At 35.1% G+C, this 23,987-nt stretch overlaps 1 pseudogene; it reads right to left on the bottom strand.

The window, feature by feature from the left end:
• Nucleotides 1-1,380: 1,380 nt before the first annotated feature.
• On the bottom strand, nucleotides 1,381-12,146 carry LOC130019799 (proline-rich protein 3-like; annotated as a pseudogene).
• Between the last annotated feature and the right edge of the window lie 11,841 nt (nucleotides 12,147-23,987).

Here is a 23,987-nt window from a genome sequence, read left to right on the forward strand (position 1 = left end):
ATGAAAACATTAAAAAGGAAAACATTATTCTTAGTTTTTCAACAGTTCTTATCTTTCTTTCTTGCCTGTACAATTGCTGAGCCATTACCTCAGAGCCAGTTCAAAACTGAACCTATTTACTGCTGTTTTCCCAGAAAACAATCAGTGACAGGGATTGGGGGGTAGAAGTTGGAGTGGGTGATGGTGCAGTTCAAGTTCCACCAAGTTCCACTCTCAATGGAGAGTCAAAAAATTCAAGTGCAAGGGCTAATGGCCTCAGAATGACAAAGTCTGACTGAAATGAACTGGAAAGGAGAGAGTGGAGGTCACTCCGAGACTTTAGAGAACATCTTATGGGGTCTGTGTCAAACCCAATACAATGACTCTGGAAGAGGGAGTTTGGAGTAACCATGGAGGCAGTCCTATGCAAAGTTTCACAATTCTCTCATATTTGGAAGTAGGGCAAGACCAGAAGGCATCAAAGATCTTACTCATTTTGGCAGTGATTACAGACCATTATGCTGGGGAATCATGATACTAACCCCAAAACAAAGAAATTGAGTGTGGGTAAGAATGACCTTCCAGGGAGTGACTCTGTCTCAATCAACCAAACTTGCCCCCAGACAAAACTACTTATGAACACCACAGAGCAGCTGATAGCATTTGGGCTTGAGAGTGTCACATAAATAGGCCTTCACAAGCTTGACAAGCAGATCAATGAAGGAATCTTAGAAAACTGCTCAAGGGCTTACAGAAATAGATTGTGCTACTGAGGACTGGTGGACAGATGCACAGAAAACAGCACCTAAAAGGTTAACTGTTCAGCAGTCATCTGGCAACTGAGGAAGAAGATGTAGGAGGTAGTCAAAGGGAACAAAGATGGGTTTCAGTGGCAAGTCTCTGGATGATAAATCAAAAGAACAATGTATTAGTGATATAAACAAATTCTGAATAGGGGTGAATATCACTGACTGAGGGTGTTGGGTGAAACAGCTTTACAAAAACCTGTCCTCCCATTGTTCATCGATTTGCTCAAGAGGGCCCAGTAACGTCTCCATTTTTGAGACTTGTTTTTACTGTGTTTTGCATATTGATAATATATATTATATATTCAACACATTGTTACTGTGTTTGGTATATTGAATATGTCATGGGTAGCTTGCCAGGCTTTGCCACGGGCCAGATAGATAATCTTGGTAGCTTGCCGGACTCTCGGAGAGGGGCAGAGGAATTGAACCCGGCTCAGCCAGGCTGGCTGCATGCAAGGCAAACACCCTACCACTGTGCTATCGCTCCAGCCCTTACAATAACCATCACAGGTAAATATATGGCTGCCAGATCAAAGAGTGCTCATTCCAGACTGCATGGGAAGGCAGTCTCAAAGAGACGCTCCATCAATGCCTATGTGGTAGAGGGACATAAAATCTTGTATCTTCTATGACCCTGTGTGGCAAACTGTCGGTAGACAGGGCGGACAGATTTGTTTTCTGTAACTTGGGTTCTATCATTGGGTAGGCAGGAATTTTTGATAAGAAACCAGCTTTTGAAACTTTGAGGGGTTTCCTGCTCTTTGTGAGAGTCACCCCAGAAACGACTCCCAGGGCCTGGTCTAAGAAAAGGAGGTTGAGCATTAACCTACCCGTCAGCCATAACAATATGGACCAGACACGAGACCTAAGTCCCCCACAAACTGGGTCTCTGTTCCAGGGAGGAAGGGGGAGACTCAGAAGTGCTGGATTCACTGGTCTTGATTCTGGAGGACCTCTGTGAAGAGCTGACTTGGAGTTGCCAGGCTTTCCATTGGCAATGCGGGGTGGGCCCAGAAGACTGGGTTGCCCAGTGGGACTTCCATCTTCCTTATCTCCAGACTTATCCTGCTCTGGCATTGGAATCTGTTGGGGCAGAGACTATTGCTGATTCTGCCTCTTCACTGTGTCATTGCAGTTGCAGCAATGGCTGCAATGAAATTTGGAGGTTCACAAATTCTTTTTAACCAACACTCATATTCTCTCCAAATACATCATCAAATAATGCTATATATGAGTAAATTCCACCTATTCATTTTATTCTCTACTGTCCCTAAAATCTATTGAATGTTTTCTTGGAATCTCCCAAATGTGCTCAACTGGTTTGAAAAAGCCCCATCATCAACTGAACCAGTAATTTTTCTGTGAGTCTGAAGATGCAGTGCAGGTCAGGTGCTGATGTGTTGGAGATTATCCAGGCAGCTCGGATGAGGCTCAGGAGTTTCCAGGGCCCCTGACTGGGCTTGGGATCCCATGTGGTATTTGGTATTGAACAAAGTCAGGTCTCTGACTTAATTTTCTACTAGTAAAATTCATCATGCAATCCAACAATTTATTCTTGCAGATATCTTTTGTTTGACACATGCCCTTGTTTACTAATTGAACTAATACTGTTTATATCATCACTGAAAAACAATATTATATAAAAATAACTGCATTATATAAAGTGGCATGAACATGTTTTCTTTACTAATTAAAATTTTGTCATACAAATTTACAAGATCTTATTTATAACCTTAACAAAAAATAGGAATTAAACTATTAGCCTTTATTTTTTAAAATCAGTACTAACAGTTAACAACTAATTGGTAAAGAGCCCTGAATAACAAGTAGAAACTTGGTGAGTAAGAAACATCCTTAATCACAAATTAATGCTCTCTCTCCTAAAATATAACTCCAGTCTTCAGATTCTTACATAAGTAAACTAAACACTAAATAACTTCTTAATTGCCTTTATAGCCCATCAGAAAAGATCAGACCAAAAATGAAACTCTATTTGATTATTTTTATTAGTAACATATTCTTTATTATAGACACACACTTACTACAGAAGAATATTTAAATTACTTTCAAGAGTGTCAATCCTATAACTCTGTGTTCCACCACAAAACAGAAAACTAGATGGTAAAAAGAAAGCATGGAAAGATTCCGTTCTTAAAACTAAAACTAAGGGAAAGGACATAAAACTAAGGGAAATAGGTAGCAAAGAAAAATTGTGTGCCATGTCTTTTCCACAAATTGAAACCATTGTATTATATAATGCATTTTATCTAATGCATAATCTTCATGACCTTTTAAATATGGAGGTCCAATGTAGGCAATAAAAAAGGCATCGTTAGTATCTTAAATCACACACTGTGTCTTAAGTATTAGCAAAAGTAAAGTCTAGCATTGGTTAAGAGCAAATATAATGATATTTCAAATTAAGTATAAGAATTTCAAGTGGTAGGACTACTATTGCTTTCTAAAAGCTATTACATATCTGCTAATGTTTTCCTTGAGCACTTGCAAATTAAAAGGTTTCTTTAATATAGCGCTATTTCATTTTTGCATTTTACAGTTAGAGCAATCGCCAGTAATAATCCATATGACTTAGAGAAAAAGAATATTTACTAAATAGCCTCAATTTATTGTTTATTCTTATGTGATGGCTTACTTGGTAATGAAAAAAACTACTTAGTTTTCTTTTGTCTATCAATAAACAAATATTTTGGATCTGGTCATGTAAAAATCAGCTGCAGTCATTTGATTCAAGTAATGGAATACCCATTCATAATTGGCTCAGTCAAAAAAATCGTTTATTTTCCCACAGAATTAAGTCTGAAAGATAGTATAGCTTCAGGCATGCCTGATTCAGATAGACAAATGAAATCAAATGATTCCAATTTCTTTTCCTGCTGTCCCCTTTACTTTCCTCATTGTTGGCTTTACTCTTTGGCCAAGATAATCTTTTGAAGCCTATGTTTATATTCTTACAACTCTACTCCAGTTGAATCATTACCCCCTTTTCAAACACTTTCAAAGCTTTGATGCTTTAATCCATTAAACTATTTGAAATTCATATACAATCTTGAACCAGGCTTGATTGTCAAGGGATACAGGGGCTTGACCAAGTTTTATGCTAATGCCTGTATCCACACCAGGAACTTATGTGTTTCTGGAGAAATTTTGGTTAGAAAAATCTTGAGAGGAAAATTGGAATGTGAGCATATGAAGATGAGGACATGTGTGCCTAGTGTCAAGGACAACAAATGTTCACTTCAGATTTTTTCCCACTGATAAATCCCAAAAGAGGATGGTGACACAAGAGAAAACATCTAATGATATCTAAAAGCCACTAAAAGTACTATTTGGAAATGGTTTTTTGAAAGATTACATCCTTCCAATAGTATAAAGGTAAAGGCCCTCCCGTTGATCATCGATTTGCTCAAGCGGGCCCAGTAACGTCTCCATTGGAGACTTTGTTGTTACTGTGTCTGGCAGCTGGAGCGATAGCACAGCGGGTAGGGCGTTTGCCTTGCACGCACCCAACATGGCTGACCCGAGTTCGATTCCTCTGCCCCTCTCGGAGAGCCTGGCAAGCTACCAAGAGTATTTGATATGCCAGACCAATAGTATATACATATATATATATTAAATTGATATGCACCAAATTGAGCAACTACCCTCTTTGTCCCAAATTCAGAAAATGTTTTGAAAAGATTTCCACATAAGCACTTTTAGTTTTAGATAATATCTTCCTATATATTGCCTCAACTATGAAAAATAAAAACTTATATGTACAAATTGCCACTTTATGATGTTTCCCCTTTGTCATTATAATCATAGTGTTCCCTTGGCCAATTTATTAAATTAGATTTGTTTTACAAAAATACAAAAGCAGTATACAGAGAATTGTCTATATTAGAGTTTGAGATTTGTTTATGTCTATGCTATATTTTTACCTATGAAATTTATGTATATTATGTCTTATGTTAGAGATTGAGATTTATCTTAACTAGTCCAAACTTTTAATTTCTGATATAATTTTATGAAAATGAATTTTATATTCAAGGGTTAAGTTTTTTATTTAACCGTAATCATAATTTTGGGATAAGGTTTAACCTATATTCCATGTATATTGAGATATTTGGAAGCATAGCTTTTTATGCAATAAACTTGATGTGATATGTACATTCTCTTATCCCTAGATGCCAACTTCATCTTTCATCGTTCATGACTTAGAAGTTTCAGTTTAAAAAGCAAAGCAATAATTTTCTCATCTGAATCCAGAGTCTTTGGTAGCCAACTCAAGAGGTTCTATCCATAGCCAATGTTAGACTTTTTGTTTCTATTTTTGTTTTGGGGCTATGCCTGGTCATGTGTAAGACTTACTCCTGCGTCTCTGGATCTCTGTTCAGCACTCACTCCTGGTATAGCTCAGACTATATGTGGTGCTGAGAATCAAACCCAAGTCAGCTGTGAAAAGCAAGTGCCTTCCTTCCTATACTATCCAATTAGGCCAGCGTCAGATTTTTGTGGCATACATGGTAGATTACTAGGTTCCAGAATTTAGATCCAGCTATAAGTTGAAAGCATTAAGTGCAAATTGAGAAAAATAGAAAAAATGCCCCTAAGTCCTAAATATCTAGGTATAAGGTGGCAGAGGAAAAGTCAATAAAAATATGCTTAATCATAGTCTCGGTATTATTATAGATATAACAAAAATATATAGCATAAAATCTTCTTCAATATCTGTGATATAGGCACACTAATTTTTCTTAATACTACAGGATAGCTTCAAATAAGCATCACAGGTTAGTTAAATTATATAGGAAGGTTAAATATGGTATGGAGAGTTATAGAACTAGTAAATATTTGAACTAGTATTTCACTCAAGGATTGTCTTTACCAGGATAAGTTCACATCAAAGCAATGTCAGTATACATATCCTAAGTGCCATAAGAAATGCAAAAGTGAAAATATCATTTGGAGAAGAAAGTCAGGTAGTGAAGACAATTCCTAGGAGTACACTCTTCAGCAGACTTAAGAAGATATTAAAAGCAATGAGGGCTGGAAAGAAAGATGGTGGCCGTATGGGAGCCTTGTGGACAGCAGGTATGAGTTGGGGATCTGGGGGCGACTAAAACCTCATGGGAAGGGGGGTGTTCCGGCCCGTCCTTCATGCCCTACTGAGGTCACCAGTTTCCCCCCACGAGTGGCTCTCCGGCACAGCCACGACTCCAGAGCACAGAAACCAATCTCTTAATTATCTGACTTTTAGTAGAAATACTTCCAGGCTTAATAAGTAAAACAGCTGAAATCCAAAACCGCGCGGCCACAATCATTTAATCCGTGAACCCAGCTGTAGAAAGCAAATCATTTCACAACGCTTTTTCAGCATGTCTGATTGGGGGGGGGGGGGGGGGTTTAAACTCTAAATAATAATGGTGCATATTTTATCGAAACAATGAATCTAGTCAAAGTAGATAGAGTGTTAACTAGAATTCATCTGCCTCACAGGCATTGGGAGGGGTGGGAGGTGGGGTTTTATTGGGGTTCGTGGTAAAAAATAAGTATTGGTAAAGGAAAATGTGTTTGATATTTGCATGACTGAGACCTAAACCTGAAAGCTTTGTAATTTTTCCCACAGTGATTCAATAAATAAATAAATTATAAAAAAAAAAGCAATGGGAGAGATGCTGTGCCATAAAAAAAAGCATAAAATAAGAAAATAGTCTCAGAACATTTAGTCTGGGCCATAGAAAATATTGCTTCATTGATTTATCTCTTTGGGACAAATGTTCTTGCCTGAATTGATGGAAATGGGATTTTCTCTACAGATACCTTTGAGCCATAGTCTGAGATGCAGAAATATTTCTTGCTAGAACTGGCTCTGCCAGCATGCTTGAATGAACAAAATTATTCCTCTAAGCTATCTGAAATGGAGCTGAGATACCAATAAGAAAATCATAACACAAGAATGAAAAAGAAAAACATTCATTCCATCCAACTAGTGCTTACATTAATCTGATTAATTAAAGCATGAATGAAAGCTATTTGCTTGTACATGTTGTTAAAGAGCAATATTAAATTAGCTCTTCACCCTAGGAGAGACACACTGTGATTGTTGGCTCTCATTCTGTTTTTAGATTCTTTTAAAAGCAAAAAAGCAAACAAAAACTTTACCATATTTTCTAATGTTTCCAGATATCAATTATGAAATTTGTCATCAGACAAACTCATATACACCAATAACATAAATGAAAGCATCTGTGAAAGGAGTATCTTATAGCTTCAAAGATATTTTAGAGTGATTCAGTTCTTGAGTTTTATCTAACCTTGCTCGAAATATTTTATTAGCTGGTATCTTTTCAATTTTGAACTGTTGCATTTGTTATTGAATTTTAGCAGGGGTAAGTTATTTTTTAAAATCTATTCTAAAGAATGATACTTTAAGATGTCTTTAAATATTCAAGAAGCTTAATAACTCCTTAGTTTGTTCTTAAGAACAAAACTGCTCAGAAATAGTTTTGTGCTCAGCATTTAATGTTGTCATAGTCTGTCTTTAACTTTTTAATATCTTCTGAGAGCTGCCTTGCTGACTATGTTTGAAGAACTTATTATTACTCTCTGCCATCATGAGTAAGTCTTCCATGGGGCAAAGTTATAGAAAGATCTTTAGTTTCATAAATGTTAAGGTAAAAGTATTAGGGGTATATATAAAAATAAAAATTATATTATATATAATTTTAAATATATAATTTATACAATGGGCTGGAGTGATAGCACAGCGGGTAGGTCATTTGCCTTGCACGCAGCCAACATGGCCGACCTGAGTTGATTCCTCCTCCCCTCTCGGAGAGCCCGGCAAGCTACCTAGAGTATCTCGCCCACTCGGCAAAGCCTGGAAAGCTATCCGTGACTGGCAAGCTACCCGTGACATATTCGATATGCCAAACACAGTAACAACAAAGTCTCATGATGCAGACGTTACTGGGCTGGCTTGAGAAAATGAACAATGGGAGGACAGTGACAGTGAATACATACAATATAATAAATGATATATAATATTTTATACATTATATATTAATATATAATATACAACAAACTTCACACTTTCCTCTAATAAACCTTTTTTTCTAATATTTAGTGGATTATCCATAATAAGCAATACAAACTAAATTATTTTGGTTCTGCTTGGGGGCAGGGTTTGGTGTTTGGGATGGAAATATGATGGTAGGAAGGTGAAATGGTGGTGGGATTGGTGTTTGACCATTAAATGTAATCAAATATTATAAGCAATTTTATAAAAATAAAACTAAAAATTAGAAAATAAAAATTAAATTAGATTTGATTTTAAGTAATTCATTTTGGAAATGAGTGGCATAAAAACAAAATATTTGACTATGAAATTTCTTTGTAATAAAATAAATATGCATGGAAATAGTTTAAGTGTAACTTCAGGTTACATTTAAATGAAGTTTATTTGAAAATCGACCAGTGTAAGTAAAAAAAGGAGGGTGAAGTTTAAATTGGTAATTAAAGTATCTCGATGAATTTAGATTATGTTTGACCAAATGGCAAATTCATACACCCTAAATTCTGCAGTCACAGTCACGGTCCTCCCCTTTGTTCATTGATTTGCTCGAGCGGGTCAGTAACATTGTGAGACTTGTTGCTGTGTTTGGCATATCGAATACATCACGGGGAGCTTGCCAGGCTTTGCCGTGCAGGCAGGATACTCTTGGTAGATTGCAGGGCTCTCTGAGAAGGGCGAAGGAATCGAACTTGGTTCAGCCATGTTGGCTGCATGCAAGGCGAGCGCCCTACCTGCTGTGCTATCGCTCCAGCCCAGTCAATGCAAAAATACAAAGTAATTGAGGTGGTTATGTTTTTGTGTGTGTAGAAAGCTTCATATACATGTATGTATAATATTTTGTGTGTTTTTCCATGGAAAAATCTCTTAATTTTGTCATTGCTTCCAAGCTCTGATGTTAACTCTGTTTTCTGTTATGTTATACTTGATTATATTATGAAAAATATCTTACTCTAGGCTAATCTTGGTTTCATTTTACTTCTCATAGATAGGAAAGTGAGTGATTTGAAGTATAAATTTTCCCTTGTTTATTTCTGCATCACTAGTACCTAGCAATGGGCTTGCTGATAAATGCTTATTTTTGTTTTATCAAATTGAATGGATGAACAAAGTGATCTGGATCTGTTAAGACATTTTAGATTGCCTCTATTTGAAGAGACAGGACAGGTTTGAATATTTTGTTCTAGCTCTTCAGCCCATGTGACATAACAAAACATCTAGAGGTGCAAAAGAGGTGGAGGAGAGCCCAGAAGCTATTTGCTAGAGGAAAATATTTCTCTAATCTTGTGCTTCTGCCCAAAGTGTTTATAACATTTTGTTCAGCACCCACACTGTCTATTTCATTCCAGCTGGGAATCTCCTGATTAACAGTCTGCCCTTTGTATTTCCAGAGACAGAGAAGCCACAATGACAAAATTAAATAAATATGATATTACAGTCTGATTGTAATTTACAGCAATGTTGAGGGAGAAAAACAAGCTTATAGGTTCTCTTGGGAGTATAATTTAGCACATTTTACTTTGATAATTTCAAAATAATTCTGTAGCAGTTTATTCTTTTGTTTTGTCACATCCTATAGTGCTCAGATCTTACACCTGGCTCTGCACTCAGGAATCACTTCTGGTGGGCTTTTGGAAACATATGGAGTATCAGGAATCAAATCTTGATTATCCACATGCAAAGCAAGCACCCTATACATCATACAATCACTCCAGCTAAAAAGTTTATTCTTAAAAATGCCCTCACGGGGCTGGAGTGATAGCACAGCGGGTAGGGCATTTGCCTTGCGTGCGGCCGACCCGGGTTTGATTCCCAGCATCCCATATAGTCCCCCAAGCATGGCCAGGAGTAATTCCTGAGTGCATAAACAAGGAGTAACCCCTTTGCATCGCTGGGTGTGACCCAAAAAAGCAAAAAAAAAATGCCCTCTCAAGCATTTAAAAAAAATTTACTGATTCTTATGGCAATGTTATAAGGTTATAATAGTTAATTTGCCTGGCAGAGTGAACTGTAATACTTAATTTAAAATAATGGAGAAGAGAATAATGAATTAGTTTAGAATGTTTCCAAGCTCTGCACAGGCTCTTAGATTTACAAGTTTACTAAATTATCATGTTGGAAACCAAAATGATTAAGACTGATGATAACAATGTGAAGGAGCCAACAGAGATATGAAAATGTATGTTATGGTTGGTAGTATATAATAAGAAATAAGATAATGTCATGTGGCAAGGGGAATGAAAGTAGACCTGGGAAGGTAGAAATCACATCACAGTGCTTATCATTCACAGAGATTGGGTTTTCATCCTTCTTAGCAGTGAAACATTGAAAGATTTCCTACTCATGGACAGCTATAATTGTTCCTGTGCTTGTAAAATGTATTCAGAAAGCACAGCTGTTCATGACTGCTAAGGAATATGTAATTTTTTTCTGCTTAAAATATATGCTGTGCACAGATCTATTTCCATGAATTTCATGGATTCCATGGTACTACTCAAGGAGCAGTTATGTTAGCAACCTTCGAACTGTGAACTAACTTTCTATCTCCCCCCCCCCAAAAGCTACTTTGAATGAAAGTATGACTTAACATTATTATAATCTTCCATATACCTTAAGTTATACAAAATACACAATTTTCAACTAGTTGACCTAAATAGCTATTAACATAGTAAACATGATGCTCTTTACAAATAGAACACTGTTTACTGTTTCTGATTAGACAGAAATCATAGCTTAAGGCTGAGGGCAAAAGAATAATCATAGTGGTAGAATGAAGAACCAGGAAAGACACCTGAAATTATTGGCACATGCCAGAAAACCTGAGCTGTGCTGCTGAAACCACAATTACTATTAAATTAGTCCTAGCAGAGAAATCCCACTCCTGTGTTTTAAACCTTCTGTGCTTGGTACTCTGTTCTAAAATTGTAAGATTGGATGATTCTTAATTAACAAGTACTAAAATTACTAACTATAGCCTATGGATAATTTTTTAATGTGTGGGTAAAACATTTTTCTTCTTCAAAAAGTTCAACTAAAAATTTCTTTTATGCTTACTTCAAAACATATAAATTTGGTGAGCAGAGACATATTCATAAGAATTATTGTGTCTCCTTCTCATTGGAATCTATGTTATAGAGGGTTCCACAATATTATTTTATGCCAGTGAAACTTCAGAAGTAAGGATGTGGAATTGGAATAGTAGTCTCTCTGAAGATCATTAGATCCTTTCAGGGACAAGTTTTGTTTCCATGCTTTTATAGCCGAATGAGCTTGATTGGTCAGTGGTTTTCATGGAATATTCTGTACCAGCCCCCATGATGTTCCAAGGAATAAAAGATTATCCACACTTTAATACATGTATATATTTCTATATACATGGCCGAGCCGGGTTCAATTCCTCTGTCTCCCATGGAGAACCTGGCAAGCTACCGAGAATATCTCACCCAAACAACAAAGCCTGGCAAGCTCCTTGTGAACTATTCGATATGCCAAACACAGTAACAAGTCTTGCAATGGAGACATTACTGGGCCCGCTCCAGCAAATTTATAAACAATGGAAGGACAGTGCTACAGTGCTACATATATATAAAAATATGTTGAAGTCTCACATTGCATCTTAGTGTGTTAGGTATCTTGAAGCATCCTTTGGTTAAAGAAAAAAGTTGGTATTTTTAGTTCAATGTACTAGGTCTTAACTGGGATAATACCATTTTAAGGGTGATGCATGACTTCTTCAAAGTTTGCATGGAAACTACTGTTATTATCTCAGTCCTCCTTTATAATATCTCACAGATTGTCTACTTCTCTACAATGTTTGTTCATCCCAAAGACCACTTTCAGTTTATTTTTAAGACAAGAAAATATCCAATAAAATCAAGCCCAGAGGGAATAACAAGCAGACAATACTGGATTTGCTGGTGCTAGATGCTGTTCATTATGCCCTATGGTATTGTTAAGTCTGGTATAATTTTTTCTGAGTGTTCAATCATTAATGACACATGCTATCTCCAATGAGTCAGTCACTTTTTTCGACTTAAAGAAATCAACTTCCTTAGAACTATGAAATTAGCTTTAAATCACTGGCATATATACATATGTTGCATAATGAGCATAGACCAAGGGAAAGGTGTGAAGTGCCCCCTCTTATCTCTAGTAACTGACCAGAGATTACTTTGCCCACTAGAAAGTGAACTGGGAACTCTCAGCGAATTTTCCTTACTTTACCTTCCTCGATCCATTTCATTCATAAAACAATAAGCATTGGGCAGCACGTATAATTTCATGGTTTTATTTTTGTCTACTTTTTTTCTGATATTTGCTCACCTAACTCTGGTCTGATCATGTGGTATGAAGCAATAAGTCAAATAAGTTAGACTGCTGCTTCTAGCAATTATTTCATTTGTCTGCCCTTTCCTAGTTGAGTCTTCATGCACCACATAAGTGGAATGCAGACTTTCTGCCCAATGGATACTATAGAAATCAAATAATCTCTGAACCCTGCATGCCATCACATAATCTATTCTAGAGCATTTCTTTGTTATTTATTGAACAGAATTAACAGCGCAGTTGAAGTTCTGGTCCTGGTGTTCTTCATTCCATTGAGAGTTCAAATTGTCAGAAAATAAAACTAGAAATTGACTAAATGCAGTTTTTAATCAGAGCTTTTTAGCTGATAATAACTATTATTAGTGATAATAATGGTGATAAGCTTGCAAAAATTAAATTCATTGAGATGGCTACTATAAGAATTGTGAAAAGTAATTAAGAATAGATTATCAGTCTTCTGACAGGATGAATTTTGTAGACACCAAGGGGCCATACACAGGATTCAGGGAGTGTCAGTTTATCTGGAAGAGTCATCAAAATATTGGATTGAGTTTTTGCTTCAGGACAGAAGCATACCTCTTGATTAGCAATATCAGGAAAATTAAAGTGTACTCTCATTATTCTCAGTAATGAATCATTGACTATCATTTATGTACTTCTGGTGTCAGTTCAGGATCATACAAGGATTTTGAATATATATGAATGCTCTGTTAATAGATTACAGAATGCTCCCTCAGATCTCAGAGAGTGATATAGAAGGATAAGACTCAGGTTGAATTTAGGATGACTTAGCTTTTTAATTTTTTTAACCATTCTGTCTTTCTCTTATTTATGATCCTCTAGATACATTTTCTTCAATCACTCTAGCTTCTTCCTGCCTTCTCTATCTACTTGTGTTCATCTTCCCATCCATTGCAAATCCATAACCTGTTCTGAAATGCAGAGAAATAGCTGAAAATCAGCCTTCTCTTCCAGTTCATTCTTTTCATTTTGTCTCAGAGAATTAATTGCTTGAGACAAGGTACTAAGAACAACAAGCACATAAATTCAAATGGGTTCTGTAATAGTTCCTTCATAATCTGTCTTCTGGGTCTCAACAAGAATGAAAATAGAATCTAAGCTTTAGAAGAAAGGTTTGTACTTTTTGAAATGCATTTTTACTAGCTTAAGGATTTGTGCTCTATGTTACTCATCTCTAAGAGGAAAAAAATGAAAACCTACATCCTAGACTCATTTTGGGAATTTGTTATTATTAAATGTCAATACATCTTATCAGAATTTTTTATTATGACATCTTATTATCTCATTCCTACTTTGGACAAACTTGCAGGCTATCGAATATAGCCTGCCCACAGGGCAGAGTCTGGCAAACTCCCCGTGGCGTACCAAATATGCCAAATACCAGTAACAATGATGGGTCTCATTCTCCTAAAGAGCCGTGAATATAATCTCAGGGCTAGGATGAAAGAGACGTTACTGGGGCCTGCTCGAGACAATCGACGATTAACAGGATGATGAAATGAAAAAAAAAATGAAAATGAAATGTCAATATTTTTTGTTAATCTGGACTGTATGGCAAGTTATCCTCTTATCGGTATTAGAACTCTATAACTGGCTTTATAATACCTTATCACCTTCTAGTTTGAAGATCTCTGGTACTTTAGTAAAAGAATTTCTGAGAAATAGTATACAAGGAGTTTTGGCTTTGAAAATTATTCTAAAGTTGGCAACCAGTTATTTAAAATGTGTTATCACATTTCAAGATGACTAAACTATAAAGAATATCTTTAAATGGCTTATTGATTACATTTATAAAATAAAATATTTTCATTGAAAGAAATGAAAATAAAATGTAAATAATAATTGAATATAAATTTGACTTGATATTCTTCAGACTTGATATTTATTAATTCTATAAATATTTAAATATTTAAAAATTGGATTATAGTAATGGGAGACTAAGACCCAAGGATAATAGAGATAAGGACCAGGAGGATCGCTCCATGGCTTGGAAGCTGGCTTCACATGCTGGGGGGAAAGGCAGCTGAGATAGAGAAGGGGCCACCAAGTAAATGATGCTTGGAGTGCTCACTCATGATGGGAGATGTGTGCTGAAAGTAGACTGTGGACAGAACATGATGGCCACTTAGTACCCATATTGCAAACCACAATGCTCAAAAGGAGAGAGAGAGTAAAAGGGAATGTGCCTGCCACAGAGGCGGGGGGTTGGGCGGGGGGTGGCAGGAGGGATACAGGGAACATTGGTAGTGGAGAATAGGCACAGGTGGTACTCAAACATTGTATGACTGAAACATAATCAGGAAAATTTGTAAGTCTGTAACTGTATCTCGTGATTTATTAAAAATTAAAAAAAAAGAAACAAAGAACCTAAGATCTAAAATAACTTGTCCAAGCTGACAAGACAAATAAGCAGAAATACTAGCAAAGGCCCAAACCCAAATCCAAATTTTCTGGCTCTCAAGCCTGTATACACTGGGATATTTGTATGAGTAGATTTGACATGTTATGGGATTTATATACTCGATCACCTCTTTCTGTTAGCATGAAATGAACCAGAAATAATTATAAGCCAGAAAAGTAGCTGTGCCATGGGAAGTTTGTAGAAAATGATTAAAATTTAGCAATTACATGGAATCTGAAAAATTCAAGAAAAAAATTGGATTATAAGAATGATAAAAAGTGGATTTTGCACAATGAAAACCTATAACAAATGTATCATAAACAACTTTTTAAACCACCATGTCTAGATAAAGTATCTTATTTACAAAAAAATGGATGATTGATATACTATATTTAGAGAAAATATATTTACCTCATTGATTTTACATCCATGACTGATATTTTGAAGATATAAAAATCTACATACAACAAATTTTATGCATTTTATTACCTATATAGTCATCTATTAGTTATGCAGCTTTTATATTACAGGAGTATTTATGAAGGAGGTTTATGGCAGTGAATTAGAGACTAAATTATATACTTTCAGAGAGCTTACATTTTTCTTGAGGAAGCAAACAAAAAATTAGTATTAAGGTAAGTATTGTGGGAAAAATAAGAACAGAAGATGGATTTCAGTGTGACATAAGCTGTCAGAGATCTCACTGAGGAGTAAGTGTTAATTCACAACCAAAATAAAAGGAGTGAATACATGTAAGCATAAAAGTTCCAGTTAAAAAGATCAAGGTGGGAGAACAGTTGCTCTCTTAGGGCAAATCTAAAGAGACTAGAATGATTGTCATACTATGTAAAGTCGAGAGAATAAATTAGGATAATAAAGTATACCAGAATGTCCCATGTATGTGAGAAAAGTACAATTCCATCTTTTTATGACTTAGTTCAAAACTCTGTTACTTATGTTCCTTATGTTGATTTAAGACCTAACTTATATAATATCACCTACTGTTGAGTATGTGAAACTTAAAAATAAATTTTATGCTAAATATCAATAACAGAACATTTCAGAACTGTTTAAAATCATAGAATTTATGGTGTTTTTAAGAACCATGGACAGCACCATAGCTGGGTATATCAGAATATTTAAGAGGAAGAATTTTAATTTTTTAAAATTTTTATTAGTGAGACATCATGAGGTACAGTTGTAGACTTACACATTTTTGTGCTTGGGTTTCAATTATACAATGATGAAATACCCATCCCTCCACCAGTGCCCATTTCCCACCACCACGGATCGCAGAATCCCTCTCATCCCCCATCCCCCCATCCCAAACTGCCTCTGTGGCAGGGCATTCCCTTTTGTTCTCTCTCTCCTTTTGGGTGTTGTGGTTTGCAAAAGAGGCAATGGGTGACAATCATGTTTGGTCTATAGTCTACTTTCAGCATGCTTCTCCCATCCTGGAAGGATCCTCCCAACATCCTTTATTTGGTTCTCCCTTCTCTATCTGAGCTGCCTTTTCCCCTAGCATGTGTGGTTGGCCTCCAAGCCATGGAGTAAAATTCCTGGTACTAATCTCGGCTATTCGTGGGTGTTAGTTTCCTATTTTGTTACGTTATGTTCCCCAGATGAATGCAATCTTTCTATGTCTATCCCTTTCTTTCTGAGTCATTTCGCTTAACATGATACTTTCCATGTAGTACTACTTATATGTAAATTTCATAAGAGGGAGAATTTTATTTATTTTTTTGCCACTTCATTTAAGCATCGCGGTTTGCAAAGTTGTTCACAATTATTTGTTATAGGCATTCAAGAATCCAACACCAATCCCACTAGCACTGGTGGTCACTAATTTAAATGACGCTGTGAAAAGGGGAGAAAATACTTTCTATCCACCAATCTTAATATTTTAATCAACCAGAATTCACCATTACCATATTAAAATGATTAAAAATATGTATCAAGCAAACAATATGTTTAGCATAACATGTTGTTTACCATATGTAAGGCACGCATACTACCATTGAGGTGCATACATAGCCCTGATTCTTTTGAACTGGTTTGGCTATTTTTTCATATTTTTTTATTTTGTAATTTTATTTTTCTATGTTAACTTTAACACTACAATATTGTCTCCAAAGAACAATAACAACAAAGTAGCAGAGAATTTCTCTAATGAAGAAAATTTACCATAACTTTGAAAAAAGAGATTCCCAGTAAAGAAAATTTAACATCTGAAAGTATTTTGTAAGATACATAATGTTCTTTCTTGTGATATCTAAAGTTAAACAAATCTTAGGGCAAATGTTAAGTTTTTTAATGATGCTGTGAATGCTCCCATTTTGTTTAAATTCATGTGAATAAATTTAGATAAAGCCCCCAAAGTGAATAATATATTTTAAAAATTCATACTTTAATGCCTTGTAAATCTTTAATTTACAGTAACTTAAGGTAACTGATTTCAAATATAGTAGAAATGTAGGCCATCAACCACTTAAAATTCTGTATGCTAAAGTAAGCATTGCCAGTCTTGAATGAAAATAGTTCCACTTTTGGCCAGAAGATGGAGCAAGATGCTGCGTTATATTTATTTATTCATTTATTTATTTATTTTTCCATTTAACATGCTGCTTTCTAACAGACTGTGGGTACCATCGAGTGAGTGTCAAAGCAGGAAGCTAAGGCAGAAGCAGGGAGGATGCTTTCGCCGTCCCTGTTTATTTTATTTTGTTTTCACTTGAGGGCAGAAGATATGTGAGATTTTGCTTTCTATTCTAGTCAAAATTCAGAAGATCAGCAGTGGAGAATATATCAATACATGTGTGGATTCTGTGCAATGATTTACCATTTCCTCGGTTCAGGTAAGCCTATCTGATTCTACCTTTGACCTAACCATGAATTTCTATGTTAATGAAACATGTAAATATGATGGGTGTTCGGCTTTTGTCACCCTGATTCAGATCTAAAAGATTCAGAAGCTTTAATTGTAGCTGTTCTGCATCTTTAAATCCTCCTAGACCCAAATGAGCTCTACCTCTGCCACGCTGTATTTTAATATTTCTTAGGCTTTCTGGCTTTAGTGTCCATCTGTGGCTGTATGTGCTTACCTTGTGAAGGTAAAGCTATCAAAGTGAAAGATGGCTTTTTCATTCCTCTCATAAGGGAAATATTCAATGTGATGAACAAATTATAGAGATGTAATGAAGCAGATTAACATGGCAGTGGCTTTGCCAAAGCTCAGCACTGAGCCTTCTTATAGCAGCTTAGAGTCACGCCAACATCCTGAGTCCAAAGGCCTCCTGAACGTTTTTTCTGGTGATGATTTTTTAAAATAATTTTCTTTCTCCTTTTATAAAAAGTATGTCATTTATCCCAAAGCAATGAATATTTACATAATGTGTTTAATAGAGTTGGAATTGCTACAGACCTGTGAAGAGTAAACCAAAATAAATTAATCAGCAAAATTATTTTTATAATTTTGGGTATGCTTATGATTTTAGGATTTTGACCATTAAAGACAGCTGATATTGTATAAGGTCTCACATATAAATTATTTTTGATCATGTGACATTTGCTGTACTAAAGAGTGGAATGACTCAGGAGCTGTAAATTGCCTGCAGCAGCCTTGCTTTTCTTTTCTGCTTCTCATGATTTCCCCTAAATTCTCTTCTTCTTATTATATTGATAATAAAAAAACTATTTAGTTATCCTGTTTTTAGAAGTAATGATTGTAATTTAGACCAATTTAAAATGAAGCTTTAAAATATTTAAGATATATTTTTGTAAGATTGTTTTTAAATGCCTCATACCCTTATGTCATAGAGCTGTATGTGTGTGTTGGTGCGTGTTTGTGTGATGGTGGTGGAGGAGGTGGTAGGTGGTAGGGATGCATCAGGATGTCTCTTACTCATTGTTTTCTATAAAGAGGGAGTTGCGCTGTGTCAGAGGTTGTGAAAGCTGTGTGGAATGCTTTAAGAGAATGGTTCAAACCTTTGAGAAAAAATCCATTCTTTTAAAACATGGAAACTACAAAGAAATTTTAAAGTTGTATATGATTATATAAGCACAATAATTTTCAGAATCAGTTTATAGATATATTTTATCATTATCAATAAAGAATTGTGACTGAGAGAAAAAGTGAATTTTCCATAGCCAATAGTAAATTAGAATCAGACAAGACTGAATCATTGATCGACAACTGTAAATGTCTTTTATAGCAGCAATATTATTTCTTATATGGACCTATAAAAATGGCACACAATCTCAGGTATGATGATATTGAGTGTGTGTGCTGGGATAGGGGATACGTGACTCTCCATGCAAATTCTTGGAAATAATTTATTTCAATACACATTTTATTCAACAGTATATTATATGAAGTGCCCAAATTCACTGACTTGCTAGATTTCTAAGAAAACTTGTAGAATAATTACTAAGACTTTATTTCTTAGAATTTTTCTTTCCACCTGACGAATTATATTTTACTTTATAACCATGAGTGTGTGCATGGCCAGCTCACACCAGCTCACAACTTTATTTCTCCTACCTAATAGAAAGAGTATACATACAGACTAATGTTCAGTTTAAAAGTAGCATAGCATGCCCATGTCTTCCTTTTTTTTTAATAATGGATATAGGTTGTATCTCATTTCTCCAGTATATTAAGAAAGGAGATGGATTAAAATGTATCTAAGTACATGGAGAACATGCCATCTAAGAACTGTACATCCCAGAGTCTGAGGCATAAATCAAGATACAGTACATGTTGTGAAGTTTAGCAAAGGAATGTGCATATAGAGATACTCTTACAACTTAGACTTATACACGTCAAAATAAAGAATGAAGACAAATAGGTCAAGTACAAGTAAGTCTTGTTCCAAGCATTGTTAAATTCTGTGATTCAAAAGAAACCAGGCTTGGAGAGATAGTACAGAGGGTAGGTGATTGCCTTGCATGCAAACTGACTGGGTTTTATCCCCAGCATTTCAAAAGTTTCCCAAATACTGCCAAGAGTGATTTTCTTACCTCAGAACCAGCAGTAAGCCTTGCGTGTGGTTGGGTGTGGACCATCCCCCTTGCCCCACCTCCCTTATGTACCCAGTCCCTGATGAAAAAGAAGAAATAGAGTTAATTTCTATCCATGACCAGTTTAGGGCCTTTTGAAAACAATTGACTTAACACTTAGTAGTCAAATTAACAGTCATATTAGATCTTTACCAATGTTATTAGATCTTTAATAATATATTAAATCTTTAATAACATATTAGATATTTAATAGTAACTAAATGAATAGAATAAATAAAATTATGAAATAAATAATATAAACAGAATAGTATAAATAAATAGAACCATGTTCAAAGAAATACAAATTAATGCCAGAGAAAGTAAACACTGGTTTATAAATGAGTATATATATATATGTACATATATATGTGTATATATGTACATATATGTATATATATACATTTTCAAGGGCTGGAGCGATAGCACAGCAGCAGGGCATTTGCCTTGCACACAGCCAACGTGGTCGACCCGAGTTCAATTCCTCCACCCCTTTTTGAAAGCCCAGCAAGCTACCGAGAGTATCTCGCCAGCACGGCAAAGCCTGGCAAGCTACCCGTGATGTATTCGATATGCCAAACACAGTGACAAGAAGTCTCATGATGGAGACGTTACTGGGCCCGCTTGAGCAAATCGATGAACAACGGGAGGACCATGACCATGATACATTTTCATACAGACACTGAAGTGAGAATTTTATTTCTGTATCAAATTATAGGTTTAGGCTGAGTATGTAGATATTTCTGAATGACTGGCAATAAGCTAGTCACATAAATAAATATCACTGGGGAATTAAACTGGAGTGAAGAAGCTAGTTACAATTTTAAGATGAGTTGGAATCAAAATGGGTCCAAAGAGGTGAAGTAATGGGAAAAATTGGAGGAATATTAATGTTTTAGTAGGAAAGGAAGGAGTATTATCTAAGGTTTTGAGACAATAGCAAACTGATAAAGTGGCTAATTGATAAGAAAATGATGTAAAGGCAGATAGATGGACCTCATTATTATTGCTATTTTTTGGGTGTGCTTGAAGAGGATAGTTTTCATTTATTTATAGAGATAAAGGCTCTGACTAATGACTAACTACTAAATGAGAACTATGAAAAGTTATTTTAAATTTTAAGGCGTTTACCAATGAAAAGAACAAAACTTAGTTTTATTTTTTGACAAAAGATGTTGCTCAGGGAAATTTTATTTTATTTAGAATTTCATGTCTTTGGTCAGGTAAGAAATAGTCATGAGAGACCATTTAAAACTGGTACGAGAAGTTGAAGATATGTAACATACCTTCCTTTAGGTGACCTAGTGTTAGAAGCAAAATACTTGCCTGAAAGATGAAATATTTATTCTACTTAAATCAGTTACACCCATGAAAAAGGCTATCTGTGGCACATGAACTTTATGGAGAAAATAATTTAAACTTCAATAGCAAAGCAGTGCTCATGAGAGCATATTTCAGTCTCATGAATCCTTTAATTGAGAATTATTAGTGCTTTCACATTATGTTTAATGTGCATATTGTAGTTAACTATTCCTTATTCAGAATATCCTGTTTAAAAACAATTTCTATTTTAAGTTTTCACAGGACTGGATCAAGACATTTATATTACGCATATTTGGTGTGATTATTTAACAGTAGTTGGTTTGCTAGCTTCTGAATTACTTATATAAGCACTTCTTTTTCCACCTTCAGTCTCATTAGTAATTTGTATGAAGGGAGAGTAAAAGGTGATTTAATTTCCTTAGTCTCTTCTGTGAGACCATCTAACTTCCTTTCGAAGTGAGTTCTACCAGTTTTTTCATTCTGCCTTTCTCTCAAATTCCAAAATCCTTTTTATCATTTCCTAGAACTAATTTTCTTTAGGCATACCCTTGTGATCATCTGCCATGTGAAACCTTGAAGAAGGCATAGACATGAGGAAGTAAACTTTCTTTCATACAAAACCTTTGAAACAACTTTATCATGTCAGAAATCTCACTTTAATTCTGAATTGATCAAATGAATAACAATGTCACTCCTTGTTTTTAGAACTAATGTTATCCCTCTTCTCCACATGCCTGATAAGTCAGAAAAGAGTAAAAATAAACACTTATGTGGCTATAGCAATGCAGATGACTTTCCTTTCCTCAAAGCTGGTTTTGAAGAATAGTATAAGGGCAAAATACCCTGATCTTCTTTGTGCATTCTGTTTCTCTTCTGTGTTTTCTCTCTAGGGATTACCTCTAGCTATCCTTATAAATGCCTCATTTAGCTTTAAGGCATAATAAATGAGACATCCTTATCTAAATTTAGTTTTCAATTATTAATATACTAATATGGAATTCAGATTTCATTTGTCTTAATCTTATTATAAAACTTGAAACTGAAAATACAAACCAATTAAAAATGGAGAGGATCTAGTTAGGCATTTCATAAAGGAAGACACACAGATGGTCAAGAGGAATATAAAAAGATGTTCTGCATCACTAATAACTAAGAATATTCAAGGCAAAATCACAATTATATTCTACCTTATACCTGTTAGAATGGGGATTACAAAAAAACATGAAATATTAGATGTTAGTAAGAATTCACAGAATCCTTAAGTTCAGGAAATCCTTTGCAAAATTGGTGAGAATTAAAATTGGAGCCTCCTCAAAACAGTAAAAAAAAAAAGTAAAAAAATATAGCTTCCATATGATCTAGGGATCTCACTTTTGGGGATTTAGTTAAAAAAATATTCATTAAAATATGTCTGTGTGTATACTTAAATATTTAGCTTTAAGGCATAATAAATGAGACATACTTATCCAAATTTAGTTTTCAATTATTAATATACTAATATGGAATTTAGATTTCATTTGTCTTAATCTTATTATAATACTTGAAATTAAAAACACAAACCAATTAAAATGGAGAGGATCTAGTTAGGCATTTGATAAAGGAAGACATACAGATGTATATATGTATATATACATATATATACTGTCACTGTCACTGTCCTCCTGTTGTTTATCGATTTGCTTGAGCGGACTCAGTAATATCTCCTTCGTGAGACCTGTTGTTACTGTGTTTGGCATATTGAATACGTCACAGGTAGCTTGACAGGCTTTGCCGTGAGGGTGAGATACTCTCGGTAGCTTGCCAGGCTCTCTGAGAGGGGAGGAGGAATCAAATACTTACCTGGCAGGGGAGAAATCATGATTAGATATAGATATAGATATAGACACATATATAAATTTTATTCCTATGTTAATTGTAGTCCTATCCACAATGATCAAGATATAGAACCAACCGAAGCATCCAACAATGACAAGGTAAAGAATACCTGGTGTATGTATAAAACCAATACTACTCAACCACTGGGGAAAAAAAATAAATTTGGCCAGTTGTTACAACAAAAATATTGAGGGCATCCTTCTAAGTGTAACCATGCAGAAGGAGGCCAAATACAGCAAGATTTCACTCATTTGGAATAAAAATCAAATCAAGTGAACAAACAAAACACAAATAAAAACAAAACTTTATACTCTGTCAACAGGATTGTAGAGTCCAGAGAGGAATATATGGCCCTGAAAGTTGGCAGAGGGGCTAATTAGTTTGTGGTGGGTGACATCTGAATGTATGATAGTAAGGCATGATCTGATACATGCAGTTATTGAGGGAAGAAACTACATACCTGAATACTACACAGTATAAGAATTAATATTATCTCAATAAAAAAGAAAATAAAGGGATTTATGTCACTATGACCAGTAACTTTTAATCTTTAGCCATTTTAGAAACTTGATTACCTAAATCTTTTTATCTTTATTTCTTAACAAAAGCATGAACATTTTGGAGCAATCATTTACAGAATAACAATTGACTTGCAATGGAAAATTAACTAATAAAAGATTAACTTAATTTATTGGGGCTGGAGCAATAGCATAGAGGGTAGGGCGTTTGCCTTGCATGCAGTCAACCTGGGTTCGATCCCCGGCATCCCATATGGTCCCCCAAGCACCGCCAGGAGTAATTCCTGAGTGCAGAGCCAGGAATAACCCTTGAGCATCGCCGAGTGTGACCCAAAAAGAAAAAAAAAAGATTAACTTAATTTATGAATTGTGGAAAATTCTTGACACTAGCAAATTTTATATGAACAATGTAAGCCATGCAGTAAACTTAGGTCATCAATTAGCTCAGTATAGTTTCAAATGTTGACTTTATTGTTAATTCATTTAAAACAATATTTATTTTACAAGGTTTAATAAATAAAAAATCTTAAAAACACAATCAAAGTCTTAATATTTATCTAAATTTCTTGGTACACATAGTAGATGTTAAATATCAAGGTCTTATT

This window comes from Sorex fumeus, unplaced genomic scaffold, assembly GCF_029834395.1.
Source record: "Sorex fumeus unplaced genomic scaffold, SorFum_2.1 ptg000009l, whole genome shotgun sequence".
NCBI lineage: Eukaryota > Metazoa > Chordata > Mammalia > Eulipotyphla > Soricidae > Sorex > Sorex fumeus.